This window comes from Rhinolophus sinicus, chromosome 10 (genome assembly GCF_057876585.1).
Source record: "Rhinolophus sinicus isolate RSI-liver-muscle chromosome 10, RSI-T2T, whole genome shotgun sequence".
Classification (NCBI taxonomy): Eukaryota; Metazoa; Chordata; class Mammalia; order Chiroptera; family Rhinolophidae; genus Rhinolophus; species Rhinolophus sinicus.
This window is the reverse complement of record NC_142510.1, coordinates 13,586,419-13,597,327: the sequence shown is the minus strand read 5'-3', so window position 1 is coordinate 13,597,327 and position 10,909 is coordinate 13,586,419. Positions and strand designations below refer to the sequence as shown.

At 40.4% G+C, this 10,909-nt stretch overlaps 1 protein-coding gene across 1 annotated transcript in view; it reads left to right on the top strand.

Annotated features, from left to right (window-relative positions):
• Nucleotides 1–22: 22 nt before the first annotated feature.
• DNASE1 (deoxyribonuclease 1) overlaps nucleotides 23–10,909 on the top strand; it is a 37,456-nt gene continuing 26,569 nt past the window's right edge. Inside the window, exon 1 of the mRNA XM_074322714.2 lies at nucleotides 23–154. The gene's annotated coding sequence lies outside the window, so the exon portion shown is untranslated. The remainder of the gene's footprint in view (nucleotides 155–10,909) is intronic.

The following is a 10,909-nucleotide window of genomic DNA, read 5'->3' as shown; positions in this document are numbered from 1 at the left end:
TCCGCGGCCTGAGCGCGCCGTGAAGAGCATTTCCGGAGGGCGTGAGGCGGAGCTTGGCGACCCAGGGTCTTGTGGCTGTTGGTCTGGGTGGTGGCGGTGGCTGCTGGTGCCGCGCCGCCCGGCAAAGTCTATTAAATGTTGAAGAAGAGTCGGGGTGAGTTCAGGGCAGCGCCGCAGTTTCTAGTTGAAGTTTGGGTTCACCACGGTTCACACGGCCCATGTTTGCGGATTCAATGGCGGCCGTTGTACCGCACTTGCCTGAAGAGCCCAAGACCAAGCGGAGAGAGGGGCGTTTAGAGACCGCCCACAGGCGACCCGACGGGGCGGGAGAGCTTCCTTCCCGGGGATAGCGAACCGGTGGCGGCCTGCAGGTCGCGAGGCATTAGCTAGAGGGTCATCCCCTCGCGCTAACGCGCGCGGAGGCCGAGGTGATACCCACCGTCTCCAGCCTGGTTGGAGGGGTTCGCCACAGGCTGAAATCTGAGAGAGTTTATAAATCATATTATGGTTTGAACTTCCACCTGGGGTCGTTGGGAACCACTGAAGAGTTTGTTTTTAAAGGACGTTCTAGTTGCGTTGGAAAAATGGACCTGAGGTTAAGACTGGGGAGGAGGCAGCTATAATCTAGGTGAGAAATGAGGATGGCCTGAATTTAGGAGTTGGAGTGGAGAAAATGGAAAAATATTAAGACGTTTGAATTGTTGTGACCTAATTATTCGTTACAATTTGTAGTATTCTGGCCTGAACACCTGAGTGGAATGTCGTCCCAAGCACTGGAAAATGGAATACAGGACGAGTAGGTTTGGAGGGGAGATGCAGGTTTTTGTTTTGTTTTGTTTTTTAATTTTATTAGTTTCAGGTGCACAAGACAAAGCAAAACTTAGACGTGTATCATTTATATCCCTCACGCTGTGTGAACCCCACTCCCCTATCCACTATCCGTCTGACATGCACAGAGCCATTACGTTTCCACTGAATCTATTCCTAACACTGTACACCGCTTCCTGTAACAATGTACATACAAATATATAAATATACATACATATATATATTTATATAAAATTATAGTTGGTAGAAAACGGCAACTGGACCTGGAGCTGAGCTGTGCCCTCCACAACTAAGACTGAAAGGACAACAACTTGAAGCTGAACAGAACCCTCCACAACTAAGATTAAAAGGACAACAACTTGACTTGGAAAAAAAAGTCCTGAAGTACACACTGTTCCCCAATAAAGTCCTGTTCCCCTAAAAAAAAAAAGTTAAAAAAAAATTATAGTTGGCATTCAGTATTGTTCAGCTTCAGGTGTACCGTGCAGAGATCAGGCATCTACATCATCCCTGAGGTGGTCTCCCAAATGGGACACATGTCCATCGGATACCCTACAATATCTTTACATTATTGATTACTTTCCCCAAATTAATTTTCAAAACCCCATGGCCATCTTGTGGTTACCGACTGTTTTCTAAACCTCTCACCTTCTCCTTATCCCCACACCCCTGCCCCTCAGACGCAGGTTTTAAAAAAAATATAATTAACATATAATGTTCACCCCTTTAAAGTGTATGATTCAGCCATTTTTAGTATATTCACAAGGCTGTGCAACCATCATCACTAATTCCAGAATATTTTATAACCCCAGGTAATAATTTTGGTACCAGTCAGCAGCCACTCCCCATTCCCCCTTGACAATCACTAATGTACTTTCTGTTTCTATGGATTTGCCTATTGTGTACATTTTATATAAGTGGATTCATACAATATGTGGCCTCTTTGGGCTGGCTTTTTTAAAGGTCATCCATGTAGTAGCATGAATGGGTTAATTTAATGGCTGAATAATATTCCCTTGTATGGATATACCACGTTTTGTTTATTTACTTATCAGTTGATGGACATTTGGGCTGTTTTGCTTTTTTCTGTTATACACAATGCTGTGAACATTCATATACAAGTTTTGTGTTTTTATTTCTCTTGGATATATAACTAGGAGTGTAATTGCTGGGTCATACTACATTTAGTTCTGTGCAGGGAGTGTCAAATGCTAATAGCACTTCCAAGACCTTTTTCTGTATGAAGGAGTTTAGGAATTGTAACATGGTTTTGGAAACCTAAGTTAGTTTGTAATATGGTTTCCAATTGAATCAGTTAAGTAGACAGCACAAGAGCGGTAGGCTGCACAGAGGCATGGGTGGGGTGGGGTGTCTCGTTTGTACTGGCAGATTTTTACTGTATAGAGGTGAGTGGGTGACAGCACAGAGAGGCCCATGTCATTGAAAGAAAAATATTATTACATTTCCAGAGGGAAGAGGGCATGCCACACCACATGGAAGGTTTTGGTCAGGAGCCAGAAGCAGGAATGGGGAGAAACCTTAGGTCAGAGCCTTTATTCCATGAGAAAGGCAAGGCAGGGCAGGGTAAGCCTTTTAAGGATTGGCTAGTTTGAATAATTCTGGCAAGCTCTGGGCTGTAGGAGTGGTCTCTAGTTGCCTGGCGTCTGGGATGATTTAGGGTAGAGGCAATATTGGCTTGGATTGTGAGAGTTAAAGGTGATTGCTTTGCATATCAGAGGCTGCTTCCAAGTAAGTTGGTTACTATCCTTAGAATTAGCTCGCCCTGGGAAGGGCAGTCTCCCCACCAGCAAGATTTAAAAAATGTCAAAACATCGTAAGATACAGAATTTTTTTAATTTAATTAATGCACTGGCTAGGATGATGGGAAAGACAGTTGTAAAGGTGGCACTTATTTTTTTTTGGTCAGATTGAAAATGAAGGGCCTGAGTACAATTTAGGACTTAAATCTCTTAGAGGCCCAAGGAAGACACCCCCTCCCCGCAATCTGGCCATACAGTAGTAGTCTTTTAAGCAAAGTGAGTTAGCTGAAGTGTAGTCTATAGCAGGGAGAGTACCTTAAACCTTGGATTCTCAGCTGAATTACTTGTGGAAAATTTAAACTGGAAATGCTTGAACCTTAGACCTGCTGAATAAATCTTGGGTAGAGTTTCCGATCTGTGCCTTTTGAAAGTTTCACAGACAATGTTGATGTCCTCTATGTTAGAGACTGATGATGGTCACTACGTTTAACCAGTGCCTACCGAGCAAATCTTGACGGCTAAATTTAAAAGAGATTCCAAAAGCTGGGTGAGGGGTGACTGGGATTTAGTTAGACATGATTCCTCCCTTTAAGAAAGTTCTGGAGCAGCTTTCTCATTGGCCCAAAGTGGCCCGTGGGACCTCCTTGATCTGGACCTTACTGTGATTCATTTCCAGCAGAAGCTCTGAGGTTTACGCTCAACGCTGGAATTAGGTAGGAGTCACCCAATGTTACTAAGATCAGGGACAGTGTCCAGAAACAATGTTATGAAGTCCATGTTACTTCAATGGGAATACTGCATGTTCCCTGCCAGCATTTGTGTCAGAACTGCACTCCCTGCCAAAGCACTTAATCCAGGGACATGAAGAAAGGAACATTTAATATATTAAAAGGATTGTCCTGTGTTTGATAAACTTTCCAATGTTTATCAGAAAGAGAAAAAGGATGCAGAAGTGTGTGGAAAATTATGACAACATATTCCCAGTAGAGGTTCTGTTTTCCAAGCCCATAGGAGTAGATCATTTTGGGGTCCAAGGGAAACAGGCAAAGGTTGAATATACTGATTATCACTTCCTAACCCTCCTGGAATATTTCCTTTTTGGAAACTTTTGGCATCTTCCATTGAGTTAATGTTTTAAACAGTCCTGTGCAAGAAGTGAAAGGCCCTTGTCCCAAGTCTGTGGTTTGGTTATAAATCACAAAACTAAAACCTGCCCAGCTCCCTCTCATTTATCTTGGCAGGGACTGGGGAGAGGGCAGGTTGAACAAGGGAAGAGTTGTCCGTCTTCCCAGTGCTTTGGTCATAAAAACTTTTATTTACTTTGTATAATCCTGTTTCCTACAGTACCAGAATTGTTGAAATCAGGAGGGGAAATAACTATTTTACATGTCAAAGTGTGCAGAAGTCATTCTAGGTTATGCTGTGTTTCTGTCTACCACTGCCACCTTTTGTATCATATAGTTCTATTAATTTTGCTACATGAGTCTAAGGGGAAACTCTAAGCAGATATGCTGGCCTCAACTGCAAAGCAGCATTTTCCCTAATAATAATGGCACTCAAATTTTTTTTCTTTAAATTAAAGTTCATTGGGGTGCCAATTGTTAGTAAAGTTACATAGATTTCAGGTGAGCACTCAAAATTTTGATATTAAAATTAAGTCATCTTCCATTTAATATTATTCGGATGGCAGTACTCCCCCAAATGGTCTACAGATTGAGTGTAATCCCTGTCAAAATCCCAATAGCCCTTTTCTGCAAAAATTTTAAAAAGTGACCTTAAAATTCATATGGAATTGCAAGGGACCATAAATAGCCAAAGAATCTTGAGAAAGAACAAAGTTAGAGGAGGCATACTTCTGATTTCAAAACTTACTACAAAGCTACAGTAATCTATGGGACTAGAAGCCAGGATAGTGCTTGCCTTGGGAAGGGCTCATAGGACATGAAGACTTTTGAGAGCTCCTGATATTTTGCTTTTGAAAATCTTAGGGGGTAGTTATGTGGGTACGTTTGCTTTATGAAAACTCTTTGAATTGTACATTTGTGATTGGTGTGCTTTTTGGTAAGAATGTTATACATCAATAAGAAGCTTTTTTCTTTTTAAGATTCCTTTTATTGGGGAAAGGGAACAGGACTTTATTGGGGAACAGTGTGCACTTCCAGGACTTTTTTCCAAGTCAAGTTGTTGTCCTTTCAGTCGTAGTTGTGGAGGGTGCCGTTCAGCTCCAGGTCCAGTTGCTGTTGTTAGTTGCAGGGGGCGCAGCCCACCATCCCTTGTGGGAGTCGAACAGGCAATCTTGTGGTTGAGAGCCCGCGCTCCAACCGACTGAGCCATCTGACACTGGGCCATGTGGAAATCGAACCGGCAGCCTTCGGCATTAGGAGCACAGAGCTCCAACCATCTAAGGCACTGGCCGGCCCAATAATAAGCTTTTTAAAAGTAGGGGAGAAGATGAGTGAAGTCCTTTTAAAAGTTCTTGAATCTTTCTCACCTTTCTCTTATGAAAATGACAAAATTCCACATACCTTGCATTTATGTGTGGGATAGGGTTGGCATGTCAGAATTACATTATTCTGGTTTTCCTTGGTTTGCCAGAGAGGTTGTCAACTAGATCTTTCTATTGCAGTTATTCATTATGCAATATTTGATATAATAAAAAGTATAATGCACTCTTTAGGAACTGTTTTATGGAAACAAGCACTTGATAACAAAGTCTTAAACTCCTTTGTTACAAAATTTTTGAACCAGAATGGGCTTGTGTTCATTATGTACAATCAGATGGCTTCACCTCTGTGTATACACATCCACACGCCCTTTCAAATTAGGAATTCAATTTTCTTTAGTGAAGATCAGAATTGGAGCCAGAATTTAAAATCAGGTCTAGTGACTCCAAAATCTTCATTCTTTTTTTGGTAGTGTGCTCTTCTTTATCTTCAAAATTTCTGTCTCAAAGCCTTTCTGGAACAAGGGATGGCATAAGTAGTCATTCCAACTTATGAGGTGCAGGTTTTCCAACAGGTTGAGAATTACAGGATAGTTTTCAGTAAGTAGAAAAGCCAGACTTTTTACTTCCTGTAGTTTTCCTGTTTTTACCGTTATATCTGTCTTTATATTTTTCTTATTCTAAGGTACTAATATGGAAGTATATGCAGGACTTGACAGTTACAAAGGCAAAGAAGCTGTTTATTTTTTTAAAATGCAAACAAACAATTTACATAAAGGGAAATAAAGTCAGTAAGCAACATGGAAAAATCTTTGATATGAAAAATTCATATTTGAACCACATCCGTATGCCATTTTATAACTATTTAAGTAGCAAAAGTTTTAAAAGGTTACAGCACTTAATGTTAATAATGTAAAATGGTGTGGTGGCTTGACCCTTTTTTTGAGGGAGGCAAAGCACATAAAAAGATGCTCAACATCATTAGTCATTAGAAAAATGCAAATCAAAACTACAATGAAATACCACTTCAGATCCACTAGGACAGCCATTAAAAACAAAAACAAAAAACAAACAAACAAAAAAAACCCAAAACCCCCCAAACAGAAAATAAATGTTGGCAAGGATGTGGAGAAATTGGAACCCTCATCCGTTACTAGAGTTGCTGATGGTGTAGCTGTTGTGGAATTAGTGTGGTACTTCGTCAACAGGTTAAACATAGAATTACCATATAACCCAGTAATTCTGTTCCTAGGTATTTGCTGAAAAGAATTGAAAAAAAGGTGTTCAAACAAAAACCTGTACTCTTGTTCCCAATAGCCAGACGGTAGAAATAACCCAAATGCCTATCAGTGGATGGATGGATAAACAAAATGTGGTATATATAATGGAATACATGTTATAATATATGTTTGCTTATTTTTAATGTAATCATACATTTTTAATGTAATCAAACATAATATATGTTTGCTTATTTTTAATGTAAAAATATTAATAGGCTTATTATTTTTAAATGTTTACCAGGTTCCATTATTGCCCCACTCATTATTTTATTGGGTAAGCAGATTGGTTATAAATATAAGGAAATTTTATGAGTATGGCTTTCCTTTCAACAAGTTGACATTTCATACTTACCACATCATGTTACATTTATTTAGTCATATCATTTATCACATCATTTAGTCACATTCATGTGATTGGGTAACAAACATTTTCACAGTTGAAAAGCTCCATATAGTTAGTAAAGGAACCTTTTAATTTTGAACCTGAACTGGGCCAAAATAAATATACAATTTTACCACTAGGAAGAAAAGAACATTTATGAATTGCGTCCTGGGCACCTTCTTTGGCCTTTTCCATCCATTGTCTCCTTTAATCCTCTGAAAATTTCTATGAGATAAACATTGTACTCATTTGGATCTAAGATGGTGACTGTGGAACCGGAAACCACCCCTCCTCCTAATCCCCCGCCTACAGAAGAAAAGAAAACAGTCTAATCAGGAGGTTCCTAACCTGGAACACTATATTAAACATCCTTTACAGAACAGATGGGCACTCTGGTTTTTTAAAAATGATAAAAGCAAAACTTGGCAAGCAAACCTTTGGCTGATCTCTAAGTTTGATACTGTTGAAGACTTTTGGGCTCTGTACAACCATATCCAGTTGTCTAGTAATTTAATGCCTGGCTGTGACTACTCACTTCTTTTTTTTTTCAAAGATTTTATTGGGGAAGGGGAACAGGACTTTATTTGGGAACAGTGTGTACTTCCAGGCCTTTTTTCCAAGTCAAGTTGTTGTCCTTTCAGTCTTAGCTGTGGAGGGTGCAGCTCAGCTCCAGGTCCAGTTGGCGTTGCTAGTTGCAGGGGGCACAGCCCACCATCCTTTGGGGGAGTCGAACCGGCAACCTTGTGGTTGACAGGACACTCTCCAACCAACTGAGCCATTTGGGAGGCAGCTCAGCTCAAGGTGCTGTGTTCAATCTTAGTTGCAAGGGGCGCTGCCCACCATCCCTTGTGGGACTCCAGGAGTTGAACCGGCAACCTTGTGGTTGAGAGCCCCCTGGCCCATGTGGGAATCGAACCGGCAGCCTTTGGAATTAGGAGCACGGAGCTCCAAACACCTGAGCCACCGGGCCGACCCATCATCAGTTCTTTATATTGATGTTTTCTAGTCACTCTAGCTCATTCTCTAGTATATTCTTTATTTAGAACTCATGAGAACAATATTCCCTGAGTTCTTGCTTGTTGGTAACAGTCAGAGCCCTATATACTTGAAGGTCGTCAGTTTTGCTGGATAGAAAATCCTTGGTTCACATTTTTTTCCCTTTCTTGAATCTATGACTCCATTTTCTTGTGGCACAAAGTGTTGCTGTCAAAAAGTTTGATGAAAATTAATTATTTAAAATATATAGATTATTTCTTTTCCTTTTGAATCACATGCTCATTTTAGTTTTTAGCATTTATTCTAGTTCTAGCTTTGGTTTTCTTCTCCAGAAACTCCATCATTTGTATGTTGTATCTTCTTTGCTATCTTCAACATTTGTTACTTTTTCTCAGATTATTTTATTGTTCTTTATTTTTGTTTTTTCTTGAAACCTTCCTTTTTTACTTGCCATTTCTCTTAAAGTAGTATTTAAGTGTTTATTTGCTCTCATGTTCCTTCTAATTTAGTGTTCAATCCGAAATGATTTTTTTCTTTCATTTCTAACTCTTAAATTGTTAAATTTCTGAATTTTAAAAGTTCTGAGTTATAATGTTCTTTCATGTCTTATATAATAATGTTTTTAAGCTTGTTTTTAAATAGTACATTACAGTTTTGAAGTTTTTATTTTTTTTTTATTATTTTTTTTTTTTGGAGCATGTCTTCCTGACAGGCTTTTATTGTTTGTAGGGATGTTATTTTGCTCTGTTTTCTTTTTTAAAAAATAGTAGCATTATATAGTATTTCACCTAATGATACGTTTCTGTTGCTCATTTTTGTGTGTGTGAATTTCATTTTCCTGAACTGTTAGAAAACTTGGTTCAGATAGCTTTTCTATCTTCTTCAGAGCTCCTTCTTCTGTTGTGTTCATGTAGTGATAAAATATGGGACTTGCTTTCTGAGATTTCCAACTGTTTCCCTGTCCCACTTTTATCAGGACCCTCTCTTTTCTTCATCTTTGTTGTCTCTTTCCTGCTCAATGTTTATTCCATTGTCAGCAGTTTCTTCTAGTGGGGGGTTGGACAGAAGCCCTGGTGGATCAAGGTCGAGGTGGCATAGGGGCTAGACCCCTCCAGGGGCTTCTGCTGGCCCCTTGTACATACTTGCTATTGGAGTAGGCAGAATCCTTCCCAGTTTCAGTAGAACTGTCCTCAAAATGGCTTTTAAGTGAATACCTGTTGGTTATTTGAACTTTCATCTCTGGTCTGTGAAGACACCCTGTTCTTCCCTCTATATTCTCTCATGTAGGCACTGATAACACTCAATGTTATGGTTATATACCTACCACCTACATTGTCCACCTATATATTAGGGGTACAAAATAAATCTATCTATATTTTTGTGTCTTTTGGGAGTCTTGCAGATGTTTTGTCATCTAATTTTGTTGTAAATGTTATTTGAGCATTTGATTTAGAGATGTAGTTGCTCTTTTATGTGGATTTAGGAAGATCCAGACCTTATGCTGCCATTACATCTATGTTTAAAGCCCGTGTATTGACCTTTAAATACACTGTTGATTCAAGTTGCACATATAATTTTTTTTTTAAATGTTTGAGAGTGTGTTCACTGAATTTGGTCTGTAGTCTTTTTTGGGGGGAGGGGCTGTTTATTAATAATGTTGATTTCAGAGTTATAACTTTGTAGAATTATTTGTGTTTTTTTTTTAATCATTTCTATACTCTGGATCAGCTTATATAATGTGAGAATAATTTGTTCCTTGAAGGTTTCATGGAACTTTCTTATTAAAACCATCTCAGTTTGATGCCTCTTTTAGAGGAGATCTTTAACCTTTTTTGCTTTATCTATATAGTAATTGGTCTATTTAGCATTTGTAAACCTTCTTGGAGTATTTAGTATTCACCTCCGCCAACCAATAATCGGGCTTCCTCTCTGTGTTCAGATCGTCTCACACCGCTCCTTCATCCTCCAGAGTGAAATCTGATTCTCTTTACTCTATGCAATCTGCTTGCAGAATTCTCATCATTACTTGTCTTTACATTCGCTGCATTTAAATACAGTTTTTTACTTTCCCCCAAATACATTTAGCTGTGACTTGATGTAATAGAAATGATTACTCATTTTTAAATGCGTTTATTTCCCTAACTGCAGGTCTTGTGGGAGTGTAGAACTTGTTTTGTACAGAGTCTGGCATCATCTACAGTTTGTTGCTTCATAAATACCTTGGGGTGATGATACAGAGTGATGAGAGTGTGTGGTCCAGGGGAGCAGGGGAGGGAACAGTTCCCCAGAGACTTCCTGCTCAGTGGTCATCAAGCAGAGCCTCCTGCTGTGCCCTGAGTGATAATGATGAGTGGCTGTGTGCCATGGCTGACTGGGTATGGGCCCAGGCTAGTGCGGCCTCAGTTCTGCCCTCAGTCTGTGTAGGTGGCTCTTAGCTGTGTGTGTTTTTCTTCTGTTACAAACAACACTGCAGTGAACATCTTCACCTCTGCCTCCTTGCGCTCATGGGCCCGTGGAATTGTTACCCATGTATGGACTGTTGCCCACTTGCCCAGAGAACAGAGCTAGAGGACCCGGGAAGCTCGGCCTCTAGCCCTGCTTCTTGAAAGGGACCTGGTGGTGAGCGATAAATAGTCAAAAGTGAAAGAGTGAATGTGAGCCCAGTCCTGCTGTTGTCTCTGACAGCGTAACTACAGCGAATTCAGGGCCTATAGATGCAGCGTATTTGAATTTGGAAAGGTCCCAGTGTTCTCACCTCCCCATACCTTTTGATACCTAGAGATCGAGATCAAGATCTCCTCTGTCACCCTCCCCCCCAACACCTAGGGGAATGGACCCCCCTGAGAAGAAATGTAGTGTCTCCCAGTATCCCACTATCCTGGAGTGCTGAAATGAATTTTTACCACTGATGTCTTCTGCAAGATTCTCCAGTTCTGCCCCCAGAGATGTCTGAAGCTGTGGTCATAGAACAGAATCATCTGCCACTGTGGGGTGTGGCTAGGTGCCCCCTGTAAGACTGTACAGCAGGTGGTAGTGACTATTTTTGTGACACCAGTTGGGCTAATTAGGGTCCCCATTAAGTATAACACAGAAGACAGAAAGGAGGGAAGAGCAGATGAGAAGGGAAACAAAGGAGCCCCAAAGAGAAGTGTGATTTAGGGGTAGTGGGGGTGCCACAGTCAGTGATGGCTTTGGCTGTCCCCCTGTGGTACCTGGGCCA